At 39.9% G+C, this 26,229-nt stretch overlaps 1 protein-coding gene across 28 annotated transcripts in view; it reads right to left on the bottom strand.

Moving 5' to 3' along the window:
* Positions 1–26,229, bottom strand: part of INPP4B (inositol polyphosphate-4-phosphatase type II B) — a 906,112-nt gene that overhangs the window by 703,621 nt on the left and 176,262 nt on the right. For 5 of the 28 annotated variants that reach the window (XM_070047526.1, XM_070047494.1, XM_070047500.1 and 2 more), the window contains exon 3: positions 14,354–14,419. The exons of the other annotated variants lie outside the window; for them this stretch is intronic. The gene's annotated coding sequence lies outside the window, so the exon portion shown is untranslated. The remainder of the gene's footprint in view (positions 1–14,353; positions 14,420–26,229) is intronic. 28 annotated transcript variants of the gene reach the window in all.

Raw genomic sequence — 26,229 nt, 5'->3', positions numbered from 1 at the left:
CAAGGAGAAAATCAAGAAAAAGCAAAGATAACTACAGGTAATTAAATAAGATGCTGTTTCAGCATTTACACAAAGAAATAACCAGTATATGGTCTTAAAGAGTTGAAGTGCACAACAAACTCAGATTTAATCTTTCCACAATTCGAAGCATAAAAGGACATAGAGATGAGAGATAGCTACTTCTCGTACCCAATTGTCTTTCCTCTGGAAAGCCCTTGAAAGAAAACAGAGGCCATGAGCTAGACCAGGTTCTGTGAGTTAGGAGGCCTCTGCAAGGTAAGGCCTTGCAGGGAGACAACAGCCAGTAACACAAAGTGGGAGGCTCGAAGAACACCAGGGCCTATTGGTATTGGTTGCCACTGTTAAATTGCCAGGGAGAGAGGACGTAGTCCTGATGACTATGAATGTTGTGGGTGAAATCTGACAAGAGACTTCAAGCAGTGTAGGCTGTTGTGGGAATTTGAGTCACCATAGCACATCCAAGGTCCCAATTTCTCATTCATCCCTGTCATGCTCAGGCATTACACATGTTGCTTGGGTGACACACATTGCTTGTCCTCACATCAATCTCCATCCTCCCCAGATCTAGTCCTCTTCTATATTTTCCTGTGATTCTCTGCTCCACTGGTGAAGACCAGCCTGAACTTCATTGTGCCTCTTTGCCTTGAAAGCAGCACATCTCTCTCACTAGGGCTGGTACTATTGTTACCGGAGAAGCAAAGTGTCCTTGTCTTCGCGCAAGAAAGAATTCAGGGGTGAGACAGGGAGTAGTGGAAAGCAAAATAGCAAGGTTTATTAGGGTAGGGACATCCGTAAGAATGGATGGGCACCTCTCCAGACAGAATCTGAAAGAGAATGCCCAGTTTACATTTAGGCCAGGGGTTTTTATGGGGATGGGTCTTGCCTTCCCTCCCCCTCTCCTTCTCCTGAACAAAGGACTTGTTGGATATAAATACGAAAAATCCCTTTCTGAGTTTTCCCTCTGGAGTTATCAGACAGGGGAAGCCTGGCTGGCATTGCCCCACCTTAGAAGAAGGATGGTTATAGGGTAGAAGGGGCAGGACTCCCTGGAAGGTCCTCAGGATCCGGGCAGGACATTTGAAGTGCAGATACTGGGCTGCACCTGGAAGATTATCGGGATGACTTTGAGATGTGGATGCTGGACCACTGGAGAAGTCAGTTCCTTAGGCCTTTGTCACACACACACAAGCTCATTTCTGACTTCCTACCTAACACTATGGCGGAGCAGGTGAAGCCGCTGTCTGTGACACTGGATCCATATCAGAGCAGAGGTATGAGCCCCTGCTACTCCACTTCTGATCCAGCACCATGCTTGAGTGCCTGGGAACACAGCAAAAAATGGCCCAAGCACTTGGACTCCTGCACCCAATTGGGAAACTCAGATGGAGTTTTTAGCTCCTGGCTTTTGCCTGTCTCAACCCCAAACACTGCTTTTATTCAGAGAGTGAATCAATGGGTGCAAAATTTCTTTCTCTCTTTTACTATCTGCTTAATTCTTCATTTAACAGAGGGTTTAGCTTTGATTATAAAGTACATTGAAAGTATGTCATTGCTAAAAATAAAAGAAACATAATAAGAGAAGGAGGGAAGGTGATACTTGGGGAGAGAGGGAGGGTAGGGCAGAAGTATCACAATGCTCTTAAAACTGTATATATAAAAAACAGGAAGTTTGTTCTCTTTTTATAAATTAAAAAAGTAAAAACAATAAATCTTTAAAAAAAAAAAGCACAGCACTCACCTAACAGCACGATCGTCTTTACTCATTCTCTCATGACCCACAGTCCATGGATAGATACCAAAGTTGCATTTAGCCTTCTCCAGATGAGCTTTTATTTTTAGATGTTACAGTATTAGTATTTAATTCTTAATTTTTTCTTCATAATGTAATCTAGATTCACTTGGTCATCAGAATGAATTATGTAATGAAAACTGAGTCATATTCTTTTTAGTTGACTGAGGACCATTTCCCTGTTTTGCTTTTTTCATACTTGCTGTAAGCAATATGATTTGTTTCCTTTGTGAATACTGATATGGGAGCAATCTTTCAACAGGAAACACTGTAGAACTATGTACAATTCCTCCAATAGACTCTGACATGTTTCATCTCCATGGCTCCAAACATGTTTTTTCCTGTTCCTGGAATTTCTTCCCATAACATTTTTACCTAGAAAATATTTCTTCAAGTTCCAGCCAAGAGTCCCCTCATTTTTCATGCATGCGTTAAGGCCATCTCAGGAAGCTAAGGTTCCTTCTTGTGTGCTGAATAACTAGACGGTTATCTCACACTAATTATTTGCTAATTTGTTATGGACTCCTTAGAAGCAGAACTAGTACTCAGGACAAGTATCCACACGGCAAGTACCACCACATTAGCAGACAATAAATATTTGTTAAATGAAATCGACATTTTCTGAAGTTACAATCTCTTAAAAATGCACTGAGTGCCTTCAAGAAGAAATACTAAATTGCCTATGAAAATTTATATTTAATTTTTATTATATATGTATTAGATTTAAAACAAAAAAGTATGATATTCTTTACAGACTTTCCTAAACTCTTCCTTTCAGAGTCATTTGGGGACAAAAAGCCATAAAATATTTGAAAAGGCTGGTGCTGCGGCTCACTAGGCTAATCCTCCACCTGTGCTGCCGGTACCCCGGGTTCTAGTCCTGGTCGGGGCGCTGGATTCTGTCCCGGTCACTCCTCTTCCTGTCCAGCTCTCTGCTGTGGCCCAGGAAGGCAGTGGAGGATGGCCCAAGACCTTGGGCCCTGCACCCCATGGGAGACCAGGAGAAGCACCTTGCTCCTGGCTTCAGATCAACGCGGTGCGCCGGCCGCAGCGGCCATTGGAGGGTGAACCAACGGTAAAGGAAGACCTTTCTCTCTCTTTCTCTCTCACTGTCCACTCTGCCTGTCAAAAATTTAAAAATTTGAAAAGTTAGTGGTATGTTTCGATCAAGTGGTATTAATTCTCAAGATGTGTGATGAAACTACTTAAAGAGGTAGCCCAAGCTGAAGTCATAGAATGGCTCACAATGTATTTCACTTTCTAAAGCATTAAAAAGTCTCATAATTGTTAGAGGGTATGTGTGAGTAAACAAATTCTGTCTTGCATGAATGCATATGGCTCATTCACAACTCAGTAATTCTTTGAAAAATAAGATTTATCTTCCTTTTTTCCTATGGAAATAAGTTTATCACTAAGTTCTATTTCATGCAATTTTAAGGCAAGTTTTCCTTATCTAGCAAGATAGATTTAGGAGAGGTAGATGACAACCACATCTGTACAACAATATGAATTGGCATTTATATATTTAATAATTTTCCAAGATAGAGTGTTCTGCATATTGCTTCAGTGTCATTAAGTGAGATAATGATACGCTTATCAATATTTTGTGTAATAGAGAGCTAGTCACCTTCAACCAGCAACAGGATTTCAAGTCAGGATGGGGTTCTTAACATCCTTTTAAGACACACTAGGGCATCTTTTATTGATCCAGGAATACATGACTCCAGTAAGGTGTAAAGCATGGCTGTGGTCTTGAGCCAACAAGGTAGACGGAGGATGACCTATAGCGTCCTGACCTGAACATAACATGGAAAAACGTTTCAAAGATTCTTTTTGTTCTTTTGGACCAGGCAAAATATCCACCATTCAAAACAAATAATACTAGAGAGGTAGTGAGGAAAAGACCTTTGAGGGCAGATGACATATTTTAAAATACATGTAAATAAAAGTCTTTCCATGTCTACCACCCATTCCCCAAGCTCTCCAAGTTGTTTTATCTCCTGCCTCCCTGCTTCTGCATCTGCTCCCCATGGGAGACCTGGCTGCCTTCAACATTTTCTTCACTCAAAAAAGACTAGGTTGGGGGCTTACTGTACTCTTGATTTATCTCAATTCAACATTGAAACAATCTTGAAAGAATCCAGGGCTCTCCCACAGAGAACTGCTGGAGAACTGGCAAAAAAGGCCAGAGAAAGGACTGTAAATGGTTGCCTCTCTTTCCTCCAAGAGAGCCTCCCCTGGCGCCTTCAACTTCATTAGAAAAGCCAATTCAGGCTTTTAAAATGGCTCTGGATACTCACTTTTCTGTCCCAGGGAAAAGTGAAATTGACCTCTTTGTGCAGCAAAACAAGGCTTAGAATAAAGTCCGAGACATGCACCCTGACACAGACACACACACACCCCAAGTACTCTCTTCACACACTTCCAGAGAACAGCCTCCAGGATATTTTCCCATGGAGCTATTTTTAGAAAATCATATCCAGAAAGCAACTTGCCTCTTTTTCATACAGCCCTTTCAAGCTCTGAACAGAATTCTCAATTGCCATAAGGCTACCATGGAGTCTGGGGCAAGCAGCTGACCTTCAGGACTTGATAGTGCTAAGAACTCTGCAGAAGTCACTGCTTTATGCCCATCACAGCCAGACCATGAATTGCCTAACTATCGCAACCTCCAGTGTGCCTCCTTTCCTTCTCAAAGTAATCTTTAGCTGTAACTGTCACCATGCTTTCTAGTAAACTCTAAAAGCCAAGTGCTGAGAGGAATGATTGTGATTTTGAGCATTTTTGGAGAAAACACCAAAAGAGCTGTAGATCTAAAATAACTACAGTGGCAAAAGTTCTTCCTTTCTTAAGTTGAGTTTCTCAAAATATGCCTCTAGGCTCCTACTTGGAAGAGATACCATTAGAAAAAAAATCCCAATTAATACTACGCTACCCAGTTTATACTTCTAAAGGGTCAAATCATGATGTTCATTTGTAAGAACCAAAAAGAGGAAGAAGACTGTTTAAGAAAATGCATCTTTCATCTCAAATTATTAATAAGACTGATCTTACTCATCGACAGTCTAGATATAGAACGAACACAAATTCAGGATCCTAGTTACCAGCCTCAGGTAACTTCATTTTATCTTCTAACTGCTGACAAATTCACCTGCTTCCTCTTTTCTCTGTTTCCTCAGGCCAGCTCAGGAAACAGCGTGAAGTAGTTCCTTCTCAACTACAAAATCCCTACACTGTTGACCTTGGATTATAAATACCCTTTTTATCATGACTCCTCTTCCAGAAGATATGTGGAAGCTCCACACCAAAACTGGAGGGAGAGGGGGATGGCATTTGGTACATTTAGGATGCCTCCATCCCATATCAGAGTGTCTGGGTTCAAGTCCCAGCTCATCTTCCAATTCCAGCTTCCTGCTAATCCACACCTGCAGAGGCAGCAGATGATGGTTCAAGTACATGGGTCCCTGCCACTCAACGTGGGAAATTCTAAGTTTCTGGTTCTTGGTTTCACCTTGGCCTAGCCCAGGCTGCTGCAAAATTTGAAGAGTTAACAAGCACACACACACATATACATACATATATATATATATATACTCTTTATGTGTGTATATATATATGAAACTATGTGTGTGTGTGTGTGTATATATATATATATATATATATGAAACACATATATGTAAAAAGACACAGCTTGAGATCTGCTTCTACTTACACACTAACCGCAGTCATTCGGGCACTTAAATTTTCTGGACCTTATCATTTTCTCTGAAATGAGGCAGATGAATCAGAGAAACCATCTCCACTTAACAACTTAAAATCATGCATAATTATCCACTGTTCTAAAAACAAATTAATACAGAGTCCTCATACAGAAAAGAAACCTTCTCGGCCACAAGATATTATTTCTCTGCTTTAAGTATTGTTATTCAGATTCCATAAATAGGAAAATCATACTGGTTATTTCAAATAGATTACTAAAAACAAAGAAACAAGCAAAAAATACTGGAATAGAAAAAATATTGCAGACCAAAACAAAACAGAATATTGGTAGGCGGTAGCCCTCCCACCATGTAATTCCCTATTTCTATTTGCTAACAAGAGTTATAGTTAGTCTAAAAATGTTCTCAGATAAAATATACCAAATTGGCTTTTCCTTAGCATGCTTAAAACATACATTTGCTTTTATTGTGTGTATAGTGAGGAAGTGCAAACTCAAGTCTCTCAGGAAAATATTTTTTCTACTGGAATCAGACATTTAAGAAATAAGACTTTGTACATAAAATGCCAGTTTTAAACAATGTTTAAATAAGATCTTAGATTAGGAGGGGCACCTATAAAGTCAAGGACATTTGCTAAAACTCCAACGCAAAGGACTTTATCTAAAAACTTCTTAATCATTCCCTGACTGTGCATATTAAAAACCTGTATTTATGTCACAAAAATTACGTAAATTGTACAAAGCATCATCTGATAAAATAAGTTCCATTATGTAGCAATCAAAAGCAATGATCCTATTTCAGGACTGGACAAAGATTTAAAGTTCTGAAATTGAGATCCAACCATGGTCCAGGAACCAAAGCTCTGAAATATGGGACTAATCTTGGAACAGACCTGCCCAAGTTGAAATGTGGGTTCTGTTGGGCAGAAATCCCAAAACAAACAATTCCACCCACTCAATAGAGATCTTGTTTCCCTAAAAAATTGAGAAATTAACTCATAGGCATAATTTTAATAATGCTAAAAACATTCTTTCTGTGCAATAGGTTTAAAATTCTCTCAGTTCTTGAAGTGTTTTTTAACCAAAGGATTAAGTATAATGCAGCTGTCACTTTCTTGATGCAATTATCCATAAATTAGTATTTTATTTAAAAAATACTATTCAGAAGTCTATGATTGGAAATAACTGGTTGAACGAAAAATAAGATGCTGTATCATGTTATTAGCAGCATATCTCAAAGGCAGAAACCTATGCAACAAATGATTTAATATCCTGTGTGGTAGCATTTAAATCAGTTACATAACGTTAATTAAGACAGCTGCAGTGTCTATCTAACAGATGACTCAGTCATCTGGAACCAAATCTTAGTGACTGGTCATAAGATGCAGTGGTCACACACCTGTCACTCACACAGTGACGCTAATGCTTCTTTTCAGGACACTGGCTCCTTAGATAAAGGATGGGCCAGGAGAAACTAAAACCTAGAAATTGAGAGAGAGGTCAAGTTCCAGGAGAATGAACTGGGACCATAAAAATTAGACAGGTGCCCCTGGCTGAAGCAGGAAAATGTTGAGTATTGAAGGAGTTGTCAGAGGATGGAAAGGCTAGAAAGATACTGCAACCATGGAAAAGCAGTGTTTAAGGTCCAGGGAGTTATTGGATACATGGAGGTATACTCTAATCTTTAAACATCTTGTTTCCTTCTGCCCTTTACCAACCTTTCTGATTAAATAGAGGGTCTCTGGGCCTGCTAGGGTTCATGTGGTCCTGCAGAGGCTAGAAAGTCACAGAAGTACACAAGAGGCTCTCATGCCACAACCAAACTTGTCCATAACGGTACTCAGCAGCTAAAGCAGACAAGGCTACCACTCTGAAAGAGCCTAAAGTCTAGTCAAGAGCACAAAATATACACATATACTGGCACAAGGTACTAACTCACCCAGTGCCTAATTTTGTGGCACACTCCATCTCCCCAGCCAAGCTGGGACATCTGCCTCCTACACAAACTGTATCATCAGTGACTGCTGGACTTTGTTGTTCACTTTTACACCCACTTAAAGTGTCTCATGCTGGCATCTGCAAAGCCCACTCAACCCCTGCATCCCTCTGCCTTATGTAGCTCTCTAAACATTTCAAAACTAGGCTCCACACAGACATGAATTTCTGCTCGCTCAATTCATCAACCCCTTCACAACCGGCCATCAGGAGGGTCTAGTGAGGAGCAAATTTGATAATACAAAGGGTAGCCAAGAAAAAGTAGGTTTATAGTTCTACCCTTTTATTGTAAAATTACTTATTATATTACTTCCTTGCGCATGTTTTACTTGTTTTTGTAAAAGTACTTTCCTCTGGTGAGGAAGTAGATAAAACCTCAGTGGGAAGCCCAGCACTCTCCATTTTATGCACTTATGCTTAGAATGGCAAGTCAGAGAGCATGAAACACAATAGAGGAGTTGGCAAGCTTTTGCTGCCTTTTACTTTAAAAGTATGTCACTGATAATTTATTATCCCAATGATGCATTTAAAAATTTCTTGAAATCAGACCTTATGCATGTGATGGCAATGCTGTAAGCAGCCTAAGTTATGCCACTATTAAGTGATCCGTGTGCAACATTTCATGATTTCCAGGAAAACAAGATATTTGCATGGGAGACTTCTAATGAAACCCATCTGTGTCTGAACATAGGTTGTGGTGAGCAACTCCAACATTCCCCTCTCCTGATACTGTTCAGCTCTCCTCAACCCCACCAGTGCTGCCAACCTCACTCTTGCAAAAGTTGCCTGCATTTGCTGAGTTACCACTAATAAAGAGTCTGTTATCAACTGTGCAAGTGAATTATACATGTTAGTAAATAAATCTAAGTAATACTAACAAAATAAGGCAAGTTTATTGTTTCGTTATGATTAATCACATCATAATATCCTATTCATCTTCTTGTAAAAATTTTACCCAGTTAGAAAAAAACAATCAATCTTGAAACCAAAAAGAATTGAACATATTATTAGTGGGGTTTTCTATATTATTAAATCGCAATTTTTTTTTCCTAATTCCCATAGTAAAGTATATACTGAGAATCTACTAGAAAATAGGAGACAAGTATAAGCAATGACTAAGGAATAGATAGAAGGTCAGCCATTACTATTTCCCCAAATCCTGAGTTAAACCTACTGAGATTCCCAAATTGGCTAAAGAATGAATCCCAGATCATCTGGCCCAGGTACAGTTCTTACCTAGGAAGAGACATCAGAAATCACTTAGTAATCTTTGACTTACTTAATTCCCTCTATGCTCCTGTATTCATATACCAATAGCAATAATAACAACCACCTTATCAAATAAGCTCAGAATATTAAAGATTCCTTCTTAGAATTTCAACTTCCCAGAAATGCTGAATATTTAACAAAATAGAGGGCTATATAATTTAAGACTACCTTATTAGCATGTCATAGGGATAGAATTTATAGAATGTGGTGCATGAAGACTGTTAAAATGCTGACTTGTTTATAAAAAATCAGGATAAAAGGAATCTTGGTTTAAATCAAGATAGGCAGCCACAGTCAACTTAAAAGAGCCACTGTTCCCATGAACATGCCCCACCAGTATAAGAAAACAACACACTTACATATCTTTAAAAAAAAGTGATACAAATCCATCATTTTGACTGATGCAAAAATCAATAAAGCTTTCATCAACTATTTTTCATAGAAAAAGGTTATAGCTGACATAAAATTTTAGGTGTCTTAGCACTGAAAGGATTGATCACCGTTTCTCTTCTCAGCAGTATTCCTGTCATAACTCTAGGATTCCAATTTCCACAGATGTGACCCTGATTTCTTCCCAGCTTAATAGGATCATTTACTTCCATCACCAAACCCTAGATCTTAGCATTATCAGTATCTAGAGGGTCTCTAGACCTCAATTGCAAGCATCTCATTCCCTAATTTTTACCTTATTTTGTTTAGACTTAATCAGGATCTACTAAGCAATCCAGCTGTGGCTGAAAGCTACTTATGATCCTCCAGACATGACCCTAGGCAGTTAGAGGTTTCACCTGGCAGGTCTCATACAGGAAAGTTACTGTCCCCATACCAGAGTTGGTGTGCAATCCTACCTTGAGCCATCACCTGCAGTCAAGTTGGCTTAGCTCTTATGCACATCTGCAATCTTAGCTCAGCATGGAGGCCTTCTTATCAGGAACCTTTGACCAAGGGCTTCCTCAGGAATCTCTGCTGAGACAGTCTTATTAAAAGGGGAAGGAGCCGGCGCCGTGGCTCAATAGGCTAATCCTCCACCTTGCGGCGCCGGCACACCGGGTTCTAGTCCCGGTTGGGGCGCCGGATTCTGTCCCGGTTGCCCCTCTTCCAGGCCAGCTCTCTGCTATGGCCAGGGAGTGCAGTGGAGGATGGCCCAGGTGCTTGGGCCCTGCACCCCATGGGAGACCAGGAAAAAGCACCTGGCTCCTGGCTCCTGCCAGGATCAGCGCGGTGCGCCGGCTGCAGCGGCGGCCATTGGAGGGTGAACCAACGGCAAAGGAAGACCTTTCTCTCTCTGTCTCTCTCTCTCACTGTCCACTCTGCCTGTCAAAAAAAAAAAAAAAAAAAAAAAAAAAAAAAAAAAAAAGGGGGGAAGGAGAATCTTGAAGACACCTTTCTACATTCTCAGTAGCTTTTCACTCCTAGCCATTCCTTTTCACCCGTTTCCTTGGGGCACATAAGACTACAAGAGCCTTTTGTTCAGGTTTCCTCAGCACCAAAGTAAATACTACATTTGCGCTTATCCACTTGACATTTAGCTAGTACCTTTCCCTCAAGGAAAATGGAATGGCGTTGAGAAAGAGGTATGACTGGCACCCTTTGTTGTTTAGTGTCCTGCTCATCCTATGCAGTGATTTAAAGCTTGATCATTGCTTTGACGTATTTTTGTATTAATCAGCTATCCTGACATCCTTCAGATCAGTTCAGCTCTCTCCAGTTCAACTCCACCCCTGACATCTGCCATCCTTTGTACTATGGCATCAGTGTACCTTGTCTCCTCATGTCCTCATTTTCCTTCTTACCTAGACAAATGGCATGGTTGCTTATTGCCTTCAGCCTCGTTTACAACTCAAACCATCTCAACTCTCCTATCATCACAATCACTTGGGAATAACCACATGCTAAAATCAACTCTCAGAGCAGCATTGTGGTGAAGCAGGTTAAGCCACCATCAGTGACACCAGCATTCCATATGGGCATCTGTTCAAGTCCTGGCTGCTCCACTTCTGATCCAACAACCTGCTAATGGCCTTGGAAAAGCAGCAGGAGATAGTCTAAGAACTTAGGATCCTCCCAACCATGTAGGGACCTGGATGAAGCTCCTGGCTTCTGGCTTTAGCCTGGCCCAGCTCCAGCAGTTGGAACCATTTTGAAGTGAACCAACAGATGGAAGATCTCTCTGTCTCTCCCTCTCTAACTCTTTAAAATAAATAATCTTAAAAAAAAAAAAACTTTACTTATTCTGTCTTTTTATATGTGTTCAGTGTGTCTGGAAAAAATTCTACAACCATGCTAATTAGGATCATTTTATATCCATAATCTGCATTCTCAATGCATGCTTAGGCCTTACAAACATATTGTTCATCCCTGTTCCATTGATTCCTTGGACAATTATATACCTATATTACCTACTAAGTATCTGAAGTCACTTACATATTTATTTCTTACATCCTATTTCAGTAAGAACATATAAACAAAAGTAGGCCAGCTCCCATCAGAATGTATTCAATAGCTATCCTTTTAATTTCATCTTCACCTACAAATCACACATCCTCTCTGTCACTAGGAGCACATGCTGCACACTCTTGTCTAAAAACAACCTACTGACTACTAGATGATCTCAATCCATGTTGACTACTCAAATCCTCCTAACCACTCCCATTTTAGCATTTTCCCCTTTACATTCCTATCCAATTTATTCAACACTACGGATTCTTTGTCACCAGTATATAAACAAATTGAAACCACTCCTATTTATAAAAATAAGACTATTTAGTAACCACACTCTTTGTCTTTCACCCAGTACAGTAAAACCATCTTAATAGATTTTTCTATACTCTTGGTCCTCAAATTGACTTTCCCTATCCATTCTTGAAATTTTTATTTTTTAAAGATTTATTTATTTGAAAGAGTTAGAGAGAGAGGAAAGGCAGAGAGAGGAAAGGCAGAGAGAGAGAGAGAGAGAGAGAGAAAGTCTTCCATCTGATGGTTCACTCCCCAGTTGATCGCAATGGCTGCAGATGCGCCAATCTGAAGCCAGGAGCTTCTTCCAGGTCTCTCACAAATATGCACGGGCCCAAGGACTTTGGCCATCTTCCACTGCTTTCTCAGGCCACAGCAGAGAGCTGGATCAGAAGTGGAGCAGCCGGGTCTCGAACCTGCACCCATATGGGATGCTGGAGGTTCAGGCCAGGGTGTTAACCCATTATACTACAGCACTGGCTCCACTTGAAATTATTCTAATACAGCTCTTGCATGCATCACTCTATGAGCACATATCACTCTATGCTGTCATATCATAAATGACATCGTATAGTATAACCAATTGTGTTATATACTATATATTGTATATATACAGTATAACCAACTAACCCACCAGCTAAGATCTCAGCAACTAAATAGTGATTCACCTCTACTAGCCAAGGTGATGCAATGCCCAGAGGATGATTTTTAGCCTGTACTAATGGTGATGCCAAGCAGTAATTTCAAAAATCACAAGGAGGGGTGGGGTGCTATTGTAGTGTATCAGGTAAAACTGCCCCCTGCAGTGTCAGCATCCCATGAAGGCACTGGTTCAAGTTCAGGCTGCTCCACTTTTGATCCAGCTCTCTGCTGTGGCCTGGGAGAGCAGTGGGAGATGGCCCTAGTCCTTGGACCCCTGGGAGAGCCAGAAGAGGCTCCTGGCTCCAGATCAGTATAGCTCTGGCCGTTGCAACCAATTGGGGAGTGAACTAGCAGATGGAAGACACCTCTCTCTCTGCCTCTCCTTCTTTGTGTGTAACTCTGACTTTCAAATAAATAAATCTTAAAAAAAAAATATCACAAGGGGTGGGCAGGCATTTGGCCCAGTAGTCAGGGCCCCCAAACGCAATATCAAACTGCCAGGGTTTGAGTCCAGGGCTGTTTCTGATTCCAGTGTCCTTCTAATATGCACCTTAGGAAAAACCAGGTTATGGCTCAAGGACTTTGTTCCCTGTCACTAACACAGGAGAACAGGATTGATTTCTGGGCTCTAAGTTTTCGCCTGATGAAGCTCTGGCTGTTGCAGGCATTTGGGGAGTGAATCACCGGATGAAAGATCTGTTTCTAACTTTCAAATAAATTAATTAAAAAATATCACATGAGGACCCCTTTCCAAACTAGGCTCAATAAACCAGGAATCTGGTATCACTCCACAGGTGTATTAATAAATCTCATTACTCAAAATGGAGGCATTAGATTTAACAAAACATGAGAACAACTGTTGGATAGACTTTATGGCTCCTCCTTCCCATGAATGCAAAATATTGAGTTGGATATGGTTTTAAGAATTTTTATGGTATATCTGCTATTCCTTCACTCAACCCATTGAGATTCATATCTTTAAAGACAGAATCCTTTGAATTGCTGTAGAATTGTGTTTCTGCATTTCTTCCAATTGCAGAATAATTTTTGCTTCTACATGTGTTCCAAGATATATTAACGCCTCCATCTCTTTTTAAAATTTATTTATTGAAAGAGAATATGAATGAACGAGTATCTCCCATTCTCTGGTTCATTCCCCAAGTGCCTACAAATCAAGATGGATGCCAAAAACTGAAAACTCAGACCAGGTTTCCCACAGGAGTGGCAGGAACTCAATCACCTGAGCCTTCACAATTGCTTCCCACAGTCAGTATTAGCAGAAAACTGGATTCAGGAGCTGGAACCGGGTATTGAACCAAGGAACTCTGATGTCAGATACAGGTGCCTCAGTTGACAATCAACAGCTCAGCTAAACACTTCAGACACAAAGTGTTCTTTTTTCAGTAAATAGCTAGTCATCATCTACTTCCACAGTTTATTAGTCCTTTGTTTTTATCCTGGCTCATTAATATGGAACTAATTTCTTTTTATTCTTGCACAAGCCATTGCATTTTCCTGTCTCACATTATCTTTTCCTATAACCAAGTTACATGACCTTTCTGTGATATTATATGTGGTTTTGTGGTTATGCATCAGTGAAATGTCTTCAATTTATATTTTCATGCCTGTTTTTAACATAAAAATTATCTGGGTCAAAACTACTCAAGTAATATTATACCTAAATATTGCAAAATGTTGATACAAGATGATTTAAACAGATATCCAGAACATGATACAGTTAAGAACATATAATCATCAAAGCTATAGATTAAAAGCAATAAAAATTAGCTTTGCTGCCTTAAGGCATAAAGAATTTATTGGGAAGACACAGGCCTAGTCTTAGAAAACTGTTGGGAACAAAAGAGCTACAAGACAGTGGCAAGAATAACAAATGGCATTCACACAGCAAGAGCAATGTGGCCTAAAAGCCACAGATGACAGATTCTCTATTTGGAAGTTTCAGGAAAGTGCAGATCATGGTCACACTATGTTATCATTACCCTCTGACTGTTCTAAAGCAAGAGGAGGAGATCAGACTGATTCAGTTTGCAAAGGGGTTAGCAGACACTCCTTCCACCCAGCCTCTGTGCAGTGGGAGATGCACTAAGAGGAAAAGATTAAATGATGCTGCATATTAAAGAAAATAAGGAAGTCAATTCTCAGTCATTGTTAAAGGACTGCCATACCGATCCAGTCACATCAAGGGCAGCCACACCTCAACAGCTGCAATCAGACGGATCATCAGAACGACTCTGAAAATGAAAACAGCAACAAGAATCACTGAGCAGCCAGAAGGTTTTACAGGAAGGAGAACAGATTTGCCTTGAGGACCGTTTGCACTTGTTCCTGCTTCATAAGACATACATTGCTATATGTGAAATTGTAGCATTCATTTTGAATACCAGTTTGAAAGCCACCATTTATCCTACTAGATATCTTCATGAATCATTCCTTATATTCAAAGTAAGGGATTGGTATCAACACCCTGACATGTACAAAACAGACCCAACCATGGACAGCCTGAACACTTGGTATCATGGGAAGTAGGAACTCATGAATTTTTATCAAATAAGCACATGCATAGTTTAATGTTGAGCTATGACAATTCTTCAAATGTAAGTAAATACATGGAATACCTACATATTAAACATAAGATGAGTTAAACTCAATCAGTATCTTGGAAAGAATTAGGCTTCTAAGTACACAGAAAACCACCCAAACCAAGCATAAGGTGGACATCTGAGAGACTTGCTAACAACCCCACCAATTCAAGACTTCCCGACTAGTAACTCCACATCCCTCACCTATCATCTTTTCTGTGCTTTCTTAACTTTGGCCTCTTTTTAGTTTTTATTTAATAAAACTGTCATTTTAAGTTCAAAATATTTGTAAGTATAACAGAGTCCAAGTAGGCACCAAGTAGAGTTTATTTCATGTGTATGATTCAGAGAATTCACGTTGATTTGTCTATCATACTCCAGAAAGCCAAATCATTTGTTCTAAAATGGGTAAAAGTTGAGTTGTTCAATAGATAATGGTTTAAAAACAAAGTGTTGAAGTGTACTTTTGATTGACACATGACAATATTTTTGGATAAAGGTTGAGCTCTGTGAACAACTTCTCCCTATGCTAGTTCTTTGGCATTACTCATCTTAGTGCTGATTGCACCTAAAAGTAAGAGACACTAAGAGGATGTTTTTTAAATAGAGAAGTACGGATTTCTATACTTGTTAGAAAAAGCCTAGTACAACACATGTATAGTTTTTTTTAATAACATGCAATTTTTATAGGATTTTGAAGCTCCTATTATGCATAGATCTCAGAAAATTGCACAAAATAACTTTATGTTTTTAATCTATTTTTCTCATGGGTTTTTTGAAGTATTCTCAAATATTAAGGGTACTTGAATTGGCATGAGCACTTGCTTTGGAATTAGAAAAAGATGGGTTTTAGCCTGGTTCAGAAACTTGTTAGCTGTGTTATTTTGGGCAAGTGACTTAACTCCCTTTTAGCCTTGATTCTTTCACCTGCAAAAGAGACACAATAATATGTAATGATTAAAAGAAAGGCATTGTGCCAAGTTTTTTTCAGAAGCGCTATCAGTCCCTCTCCTGCTTATCTGTGAGCCTTTCAAGGCCATTTCTATCCTTTACATAATATGTATGAGGCGGTCACAATGTCCTCCAATTCCAAAAGGTAGTTAGGAATGAGACTGCACAAACTCTACAACACGAGGCAGCCAATTTAAATCCAAGAGGTTTTGTGAAGGAGACACCTGTGGTGTTGACCCTTTCAAACAGAGCCATTTTCTCGCACATAACAAAAGTCTTACTTAAAACCTCAGACTTTAAACAACAGTTTTCATTTTTAGAAAAATGAGTAAATATCTTACAATAACAATATATTCAGTTGAATTAAAAGGTTAGAATGAAGTACCATTATGGCCTGATTTTCTGTAAAGGGGACATCGTAAGGGGCAAAGAGGAGAGGATTATCCTTTGAAGGATTGTTATGAAGTCTGGGAGAGCAATAGCTCCAGGAGAACACAAGTATATGAGCTTCCAAATTCAGTGATGACTGCAGTGGGTTCCATCTTGGCACCACATTTGGTGAAAAAGCATTTGTGTTAATGGTTCTATAGATATGTAGCTTGTTTTCTTTGGGGCAGCTTCATTTCTTATAGCATGCCATGTTATCCCTGAAAGAATGAGTCTTGCAGTTATCAATATTCAGTAGAATAAGAGAAAGCATTGGCACCAACTCTGGAAGAACAGAGGAGCCTGGAAACATTTCAGTGGTGCAAGGAAGATAACTCAGACTGGAAGTGGACGGAACAACACAGTGTCTGCCTTTGCCAGCATCACCAGACCGGTAACTTAGAAGAGTGGCCAATTTCTGGAGCTCTGCTGTTTGAGGCAGCCTAATATGGGAACATTTCCTTCAGAGTGTGGAGGGAGCTACAAAAATAAAAAATTTAACTAGCCATAGCAAGGATTGACCTTAGAACAAAAAGAGTGGTGCTCCCCACCCCTAGAGCTAGTGACTGCACCAGTAGGAATGGCTCATAGAAGAAGCTATGCACCACAGAGCAGGGAACTCAAGGCCTCATCAACTCAGGAAGCAACAGGAAAGCAAGATAAGGGGGCCAGAATAGAAAAACCACAGAAACCTAGTCCAAAACACACAGGAGGCACATTCAAAGAAAAAAAAAAAACTGATGGGTAAAGTATAAATTTGGGTATGATAAATGATATGTCGAAAACATTTTGATAGAGCTACTTTTCAGCAATAAATTGGTGAAGAAATGCCATACTATTTGGCTATAAAAATTCATTGCATTTAGTTAAATAAGGGCCAATACAATAATACGGAAATACATACAGTTTCATTAAATTACTCCCTGGACATCTACGTTATTTAAATCCTTTATAACCAAGACATTGTGACCCCTAAGACTTTACTAAAAAAAAAAAAAAAAAAAAAAAAATGGAAGTCACATGTACAGTTTCCATTTTGCCATAAAACATACATTTACTGGCTTCTACACACTTCAGTTTTACTCTTTCCTTCTTTTACTATAGGGAAACTCATTTAAAAATGAATCCTCCACAATTTTTCTGTATGACTTCCTTCTTACCAGCTCAAGAGCTACTATCATTTGCATATCCCTCTTTGAATACCCCTCTTTCCCTGCAGCTATATCTACTTTTCTGTGGCATCAGGTAAATATGATGTAGAGTTTTTATTTTTTTAAATTTTATTTAAGTTATGTAAGTTTCATGTATTTCTTATATACAGATTTAGGAACATAGTGATTATTCCTACCCACCCTTCCTCACAACCACGCTCCAACCCTTCTTCCCCCTCTCTCTCCTATTCCTACTCTTAATTTTTACAAAATCTATTTTCAGTTTACTTAATGATCATAAGCTTAACCCTATACTAAGAAAAGAGTTCAACAAATAGCATGAAGAAAAAAAACTCTTCCTCAACAAAAGGGACAAGGGCTGTAAACAAGCATCAGATCTCAAAAAGGAAAGAACAACTCTTTGTCAGGTCCCTGTTTCTGATAGTTATTTTTTTAAGATTATTTGAAAGAGTTACATAGAGAGGTAGAGAAGAGAAAGAGGCCTTCCATCTGCTGGTTCACTCCTCAGATGGCCACAATGGCCGCAGCTGCACTGATCCAAAGCCAGGAGTTTCTTCCAGTTCTCTCATGTGGGTGCAGGGGCCCAAGGACTTGGGGCATCTTTCACTGTTTTCCCACACCATAGCAGAGAGCTGGATTGGAAGAGGAGCAGCCGGGACTAGAACCAGCGCCCATATGGGATGCCGGCACTTCAGGCCAGGGCTTTAACCTGTTGCGCCACAGCACCAGCCTCTTTGCTAGTTATTGTGCTGTTTCTTTCCACTAGCCCTGTACTTGCTTCAATTCATGGCAATCTGGCTTCTGATCCCTCTTCTCTGACAGATGCCCTTTCAACCATCACATTGTCAGTTGAATAATTATAAAATTCAGTCAATTTCTCCATTCTTGGGATTTCAGAAGAAATTAATCTTATTGACCTGTATTTCCTTCTTGAAACCATCATGTACTCCAGGTTCTTTCTGAACCCAGTTCTCAATCTGTTCCTGGTTCTTTCTTCCTCTGACTAAACAACTGCTTCTCTTAAGTCATCTTTTATTCCCAGTTTAGGTATATTTCATACATTCTCAGGATAGGGTGGTACCTTGATGTTTACAACCAGCAGTTCTCAATCACAATCTGCATTTTACCTTTGTGCTGGACAACTCCTATAGGCACTCTCATGGCACCTCAGGTCCCACAAATTCACTCAATTTGCCATCATCTCTGACAGAATGATTCTTTTTCTCCTGTATTTCAGATATAAGCCACCATCAACTTAATTGATCTAGTCAAAATCCTAGATATTACTTTTTAACTGTTATTAAATATTGCTCCCTACGCCTTGCCCACATATCTCAATACACACGCACATACACTCCAGTCATATTCTCACTTCCAAAAGCAGATATTCTCTTCAACCAGTTAAACCACCCTAGACCAGATATTATACCCTCTAGACCATATATTGTACAAAAAAAAAGAACTGGAGATGATGTAGACTAATGATTAAGAGCATAAGAGATTGAGGCTGGCCTCGTGGCATAGAAAGTAAAGCCGCCACCTTCAAAGCTGGCATTCTATATGGGCACCAGTTCAAGTCCTGGCTGTTCCCCTTCCAATCAGCTCCTTGCTAATGCACTGGGAAATCAGAAGATGCACCCAAGTTCTTGGAACCCTGCACCACATAAGAGACGTGGAAGAAGCTCCTGGCTCCGGCCTGGCCAAGCCCTTGCCATTGCAGCCATTTAGAGAGTAAACCTTAGCAGATGGAAGATCTCCTTCTCTGTCTCTCCCTCTCTATAACTCAGCTTTTCAACTAAATAAAATCTTAAAAAGCGTAAGAGATTGCATCCAAGCTCTGCCACTTACTCCCTGTACTTTTGTTAAAAAACAATTTACTTAATGTTCTGAAGCTTTCATCTCTTTGTGTTAACTGGATAATTAGAAACCCAAGTCTCCTAGGACTATTGTAATTGTGAAATGTGATATCACACAAGATCTTGCGACAATGCTGGCAAATAGGTAAGCCTTTGATATACTGTTAGAGTACTTCTGGGCTGCCGGCCTTACTTCTTGGTATATATTCTCCACAATGAAAACTAAGTGACCTTCCTTAACAGAACTCTAATACAGTCAGTTCTAAAATTTAAACTATCAGGTGAATACTGTTTGTGCCTGAACTAAAATCTACTTTTTTTTATTTGAAAGGTAGAGTTATAGACAGTGAGAGAGAGAGAATGGTCTTCCTTCCACTGGTTCACCCCTCAAATGGCCGCTACGGCCACTGTGCCGATCCGAAGCAAGGAGCCAGGTGCTTTTTCCTGGTCTCCCATGCGGGTGCAGGGGCCCAAGCACTTGGGCCATCCTCCACTGCCCTCCCGGGCCACAGCAGAGAGCTGGACTGGAAGAGCAGCAACTGGGACTAGAACTGGCGCCCATATGGGATGCCAGTGCCAGATGCAGTGGATTAAACAAGTGAGCCACGGCGCCGACCCCTAAAATCCACTATTAAGATGGCTAATCTGGGCCGGCGCTGTGGCTCACTAGGCTAATCCTCTGCCTGTGGCACCGGTACCCCGCGTTCTAGTCCCAATTGAGGCATCGGTTCTGTCTCGGTTGCTCCTCTTCCAGTCCAGCTCTCTGCTGTAGCCCAGAGAAGGCGGTGGAGGATGGCCTAAGTGCTTGGGCCCTGCACCCACATGGGAGACCAGGAGGAAGCTCCTGGCTTCGGATTGGCACAGTGAGCCAGCCATAGTGGCCATTTGGGGGGTGAACCAACAGAAGGAAGACCTTTCTAACTGTGCCTGTCCAAAAAAAAAAAAAAAAAAAAAAAGGCTAATCTGTCAAGACCTGGTGTTGTCATTCTCTCAGCCAAAACTCTTATACTTTACTCCTGCCTCCTCCTACAGTAATAGGTAATTGCCTTCTGGCTCCCCCAAACTTCATGATCTCAGATCTCCAGACTTTGCAATACCACCTTTGTTTCTGGATCTCTTACTCACTCCATGTTGCCTGGCCAACACTCAGTCCCTAGCACCCTAGGCAAGACACACACAGAGTATGTACCTTGGAATACTCAGAGTACAACACTATTGTAATTGTTAAGTTTTCTGAACTTCCACTTTGGATTTTAGGCTCTATGAGGAAAGGAAAAGTATCTTGTTTATCTATATTTCCAGGTATATCTATATTCCCAATAACAGATTTTGTAACAACTTTTCAGAGGCAGTATCAGTAAAGAAGTAACAATTTAATCTGCTTAATGGCCTTAAAACCTGGAAAGGGTGCCCTGCTCATTGTCTAGTCTGGCTAGGGGTATTTGTTTATAAATCTTCCTCTTCAAGGTTTGGCTGACATAAATCTATTTCCAGAGCTCAGTCACAGATGGTGATGGCCAGACATTAAAAACCATTAATCCATTAAGCTGTAATCATAGCAGGCTAAGGCTAACTAAGTGAAGCTGCCTTTACTACTTACTTCAAAGACAAATCCCATCAACTCAGATTTAAAGCATGGATCTCACATTCATATGCCTGCAGGGGCCAGACCAGCAGCATGAGTGAGTGATATGGGTACTGTGTAAATGCAGATTGCTTAATGGTTGGGGCTGAGCAAGCAAGAGAATACATGCATTCTCTAAGGAATCTAGCAATTGCTCAACCTCAGTGAATTAGCTCCAGATCTTCTGACTGGTTCTTTAAGTCTTGAAATCTAAAATTTGCATATGAAGCTCATTTTATTTTATTTTATTTTATTTTAACTTCTATTTAATGAATATAAATTTCCAAAGTACGGCTTATGGATGTGAAGCTCATTTTAAATCTCAGTTTATTAAAATACAGAATAAACATAAACAAATCCATGGGCCCTGTCTAGCTCCTGTGAATTACCAATTCAGGACCTTAGCAGTAAACCAATGAGAAAGAAGGCAGAATTGAAACTGCGGATATGGGACTACTAACCAGTCACGTCCTTCAATTGCTGTTTCCTTAAGTCAACGTCTACTCACTTAGTTCAACATGTCAATAGTATCACCAAGCACTCTCAACATATACCCTCTCACTTCCAGCACAGATACTGATTGCTTATCCATAAAGAAAATCATATATATTCATCAACAACTTCATCTTCCCATTTCATTCTACAAATTTAGCTATAATTGGAACCATTCATCCTCAGAGCAGAAAAAAATCTTAAGTGGGATTCTCATACCTGTCCCTCATTCTTCCTCTTTTCTGTTTCTCTGATCTTTAAGTAAATCTTCCTACTCAATTTATTAACAGTCCCCTCTCGGAGGGGGAAAAAAATCTTCTTTTGATCTTGGAAGCTCTTTTGCCCCTGCTCACTTCTCAATTCCTTTCGAGTTATTTTTCACCCAGGTCTATAAGCTCTACTATTGTGATAGCATAGATTTACGTCTCCAGAGGAAATAGTCATTGTTATTGACTGATGTTAACTTTCCTTTAAAGAACATTACCTCATTCCATTTATTTATTGGATACGTGTTTATCAGGCTCTAGTATCTGGCAACCACTGCTCAAGAAGCATCCATTCAGAAATTTCAACTGAGGTCAAGGTTCCCCAGCACAGTCAGACAACTCTGCCCTAGGCCACACATATACAGCTCAGTTATCACAGTGACAGAATAAAAGCAGAGAGAGAAGCTTGTATATCTCAGTCTATGTTTGTTTTTTCCAAGAAACACTTGCCTGTGAGCACAGCCAATGCTTTTAGCTATATACTCTCTTAATGATTTTAAAACAGGTTTGGATTAGTTTCCCAATTGATTTCTAGTTTGTAATTATAGAGTGAAGGATTAAAAACTTAATTTTTAAAGGAATTTTGTTTTCCTGAAAGTTTCAGTACAATGGCAAGATATCATATTACCTGACATTGTAGAGAATGTGGTCATTGAATCAAATCACAGGGCTAGGGAATCTTTTTCTGCCAAGGGTCATTTCCATACCTATAACATTTTCAGGGATAAAAATTATCAGCTTAAAAATCAGCCAGCTAAAGATTTATTGAATTTTGAGTCCTGCCTGAGGTTGCCTTGGCAGGGCCAGACCAAATGACTTCATGGGTTTATATGGTCCGTGGGCTAGATGTTCTCCACCTTTGAAATAGCTAATCCTTTATTTCAGTCACAGCCCACGATCACAGTGTTCAAATTGTGAGTCAAGACTCGAAGGTGGGTTGTAAAATCAATTTTTTTTTGCATTGTGGCAAGCATTTTTATAAAGCAATTATACGGAAGAGAATGGAAAAGGTCAGAGTATGTTTCTCGCATAAAACTATGACACAACATACTATTTTCATCTATGTATATGGGATATGTGTGGGCATGTGAAGATTATCACCAAAAATGTATTTCATACTGTGGATGTGGTGAAAAAATATTTTGAAAGCCATCTGTCTGTGTCTATCAAGCTTCATGAATGATGAGTCCATATTCTGTCTATACCTCTCAATTTCAATCTGTTGTTTCTGCTTCAGCAACTTTGCTAAAATTCCTCTTGATTATCTCATTGGCCTTCTCTCTGTCAAATTTGATGTACCCCCTTCAGATACATTCATGGTTGAATTCCCTGCTGTCTGAACACTGTTCACACCTTAAAATTTGCATTGCCTGTACTTCTCAGACATCACTTTCTAATAATTATCATCCTATCTATCACTCTAGTGTTTCTAGGGCTTCTTTGTTTTGTTCCCAGATTCGTCTTCTTCAGTCTCCTCTTAAAATACTGGAATTTCTGCACACTAGAGCATGGAGTTTGGAAATATCACATATATTAAGACTGTATTTTACCTCTACCACGTACAACTCTGACAACTACCATCCTGATAACATCCACTCTTGCCATTTTATTGAAAATTTAATGACAACAGCCTGATGACCATGATGGGTCTCCTGTCAATTCTCAAAGGGTAGCCTAAGTAACCCTGGTGAAAGGAAACCACATCACCTCCTGGCTTTGTAAAGCCATTCCCTGGGACCATGACCTCCTCCATATCTTCACTCAAACTCTTCTTAGTGAAAACTTCTAAGCCTCCATATTTATTTATTTATTTATTTATTTATTTATTTTATCTTTTATTTAATGAATATAAATTTCCAAAGTACGACTCATGGGTTACAATGGCTTCCCCCCCCATACCGTCCCTCCCACCAACAACCCTCCCCTTTCCCACTCCCTCTCCCCTTCCATTCACATCAAGATTCATTTTCGATTATCTTAATATACAGAAGATCAGCTTAGTATACCTTAAGTAAGTATTTCAACAGTTTGCTCCCACACAGAAACATAAAGTGAAAAATAATAGATGATTTTTTTTAAATGATGATGAAATCAGATCAGACCTATTGTCATGTTTAATCCCAGTGAGAGTCAAGTTGGGAATTGAAAATTTCTTTTTTTTTTTTTACAGAAGATCAGTTTAGTGTACATTAAGTAAAGATTTCAGTCGTTTGCACCCCCATAGAAACACAAAGTGAAATATACTGTTTGAGTACTCGTTATAGCATTAAGCCTCAGTGTACAGCACGTTAAGGACCGAGATCCTACATGAGGAGTAAGTGCACAGTGACTCCTGTTGTTGACTTTACCAATTGACACTCCTGTTTATGGCATCAGTAATCTCCCTATGCACCAGTTATGAGTTTCCAAGGCTATGGAAGCCCCTTGAGTTCTCCGACTCTTATCTTGTTTAGACACGGTCATAGTCAAAGTGGAGGTTCTCTCCTCCCTTCAGAGAAAGGCACCTCCCTCTTTGAAGACCTGTTCTTTCCACTGGGATCTCACTCACAGAGATCTTTTTGCCAGAGTGTCTTGGCTTTCCATGCCTGAAATACTCTCATGGGCTTTTCAGCCAGATCCGAGTGCCTTTAGGGCTGATTCTGAGGCCAGAGTTAAGCCTCCATATTTAAACTTCTAACTATACAGCTGCCACAAGCTGCCATTTCCCCCTTCTCAGCTTTACTTTCTCTATAACCCTTTTCTAGAGCACTATACACATATTTGTTTTCTTTACTGTCTGTTTCCTCTTACTGGAGCATAAGATCCAGCAGTACAGGGATTTCAGTCTGTTATGTAAATAGCTAGGTTCCCAGCATCTAGAATTAATGTCCCTTAGAAGGAGGGCAATATTTATTAACAGAATGAGTGACTATCATTAATCAGGTGTTCTTCTGATTATGATAGGCCTGAGATAACACATAAAAAATATGTGCTACTCTATACAGTTCTCTGTCAGAATATTGTTTTAAAAATATTGCTAGCCATTGTGGTGGTCAGAATGTGTCCCTTGAAATTCATATGTTGAAACTTAATCACAATGTGAAAGTAGAAGAAGTAGGACCTGTGGGAGGTGACCAAATTATGAGTGTGGAGCCTGTATGGGCAGTTGTCTTACAAAAGAGGTGCCAGGGAGCTATTTGTCCCCTTTGCCTCTGCTACCATGCAAGAAAGCAGCAAGGAGGTGTAGGCACCCATATCTATTCATGCTGGGCCCTGAACTTCCCAACTTCCAGAGTTGTGAGAAATAAATTTATTATTGGCCGGCGCCGTGGCTCAATAGGCTAATCCTCTGCCTGCGGCGCCAGCACACCGGGTTCTAGTCCCGGTCGGGGTGCCGGATTCTGTCCCGATTGCCCCTCTTCCAGGCCAGCTCTCTGCTGTGGCCTGGGAGTGCAGCGGAGGATGGCCCAAGTGCTTGGGCCCAGCACCCGCATGGGAGACCAGGAGAAGCACCTGGCTCCTGGCTTCAGATCAGCGTGGTACGCTGGCCGCAGCACAACGACCGCGGCAGCCATTGGAGGGTGAACCAATGGCAAAAGGAAGACCTTTCTCTCTCTCTCACTGTCCACTCTGCCTGTGAAAAAAAAAAAAGAAATTTATTATTTACAAATTTCATAGTAAAATGTATTTTATTATAGCAAGAACAGACTAAGATAGTGATTAAGTAGAAATAAGTGATATTGATATGAATTAAAAAATAAATCATGAGAGGTAAAGACATTTTCCTCATCAATTTCTTGCTGGCTGACCCTACAAGAGGCAGATGCCTACATGGTAGCCCTGGTGGGCAGATAATACAAATGTACATGACCTATCATTGGGTTCTGTTTTTAAAAATTTACTCCATCACACACATGATCAATTGTATTGGTATAACTGGTAGTAAAAAGAGTTCACTTTCCTTCTTTTATAATTGCACAAAAGAATATTATTTTCTCATGAACTCAAACCAACCACAATTTTAGTTGCTGTTATTTTTATTCTCCACTCTAGCATTTTAAAAATTTATTCATTCCTATATAAATGTCAACTAATTCAGATTTTTTTTCCTAATAATGAATACTGCTTTCAGGGAGACAATATCCATCTTTTATCTTTCAATATCCATCTTTTATCCTCATTTGATTATCACAAAGTCACAGTAACTTTCTCTGTAGTGTTACTACTATCCACACCTCACAGATGAGGTGAAGAAGCACAAGAGAATATCAAACAGGTCCAAAGTCACTCAGGCATCAGGAGGAAGAGCTGATATTTGGCTCTATGGCCATGTGATTTGCTGGAACCTAAAAAGGGGCAGGGAAATTGGGATTGTGGGATGAAGTATCTTGAGAAACATCAAAATCAGATTGAACTTGGTGACAAGACTGTCCAGAGAATAATAGCAAAACATGAATCAATCACCATTCTCAGGTTTCTGAGCTAGGTGATAGTTGTTGATCATAGGAGGAAGAAGTTTATAGTACAAGTTTATGAGATCAACTTTGGATGTAAGTTTGAGATGTCTCTGGGAATACAACGTTAAACCCAAATGTTGTCCAGGCAGTAGACACAAATGTGGAAGTCAAAAGCATTTGAATAGAATCCACAATCCTAGAAACCAGTGACTTTATACAGGAAGAGCCCACTCTATTTG

The sequence above is a fragment of the Oryctolagus cuniculus genome, chromosome 8 (genome assembly GCF_964237555.1).
Source record: "Oryctolagus cuniculus chromosome 8, mOryCun1.1, whole genome shotgun sequence".
In the NCBI taxonomy this organism is placed as follows: domain Eukaryota; kingdom Metazoa; phylum Chordata; class Mammalia; order Lagomorpha; family Leporidae; genus Oryctolagus; species Oryctolagus cuniculus.
The sequence above is the reverse complement of the archived record's forward strand: the minus strand, read 5'-3'. Positions and strand labels throughout refer to the sequence as shown.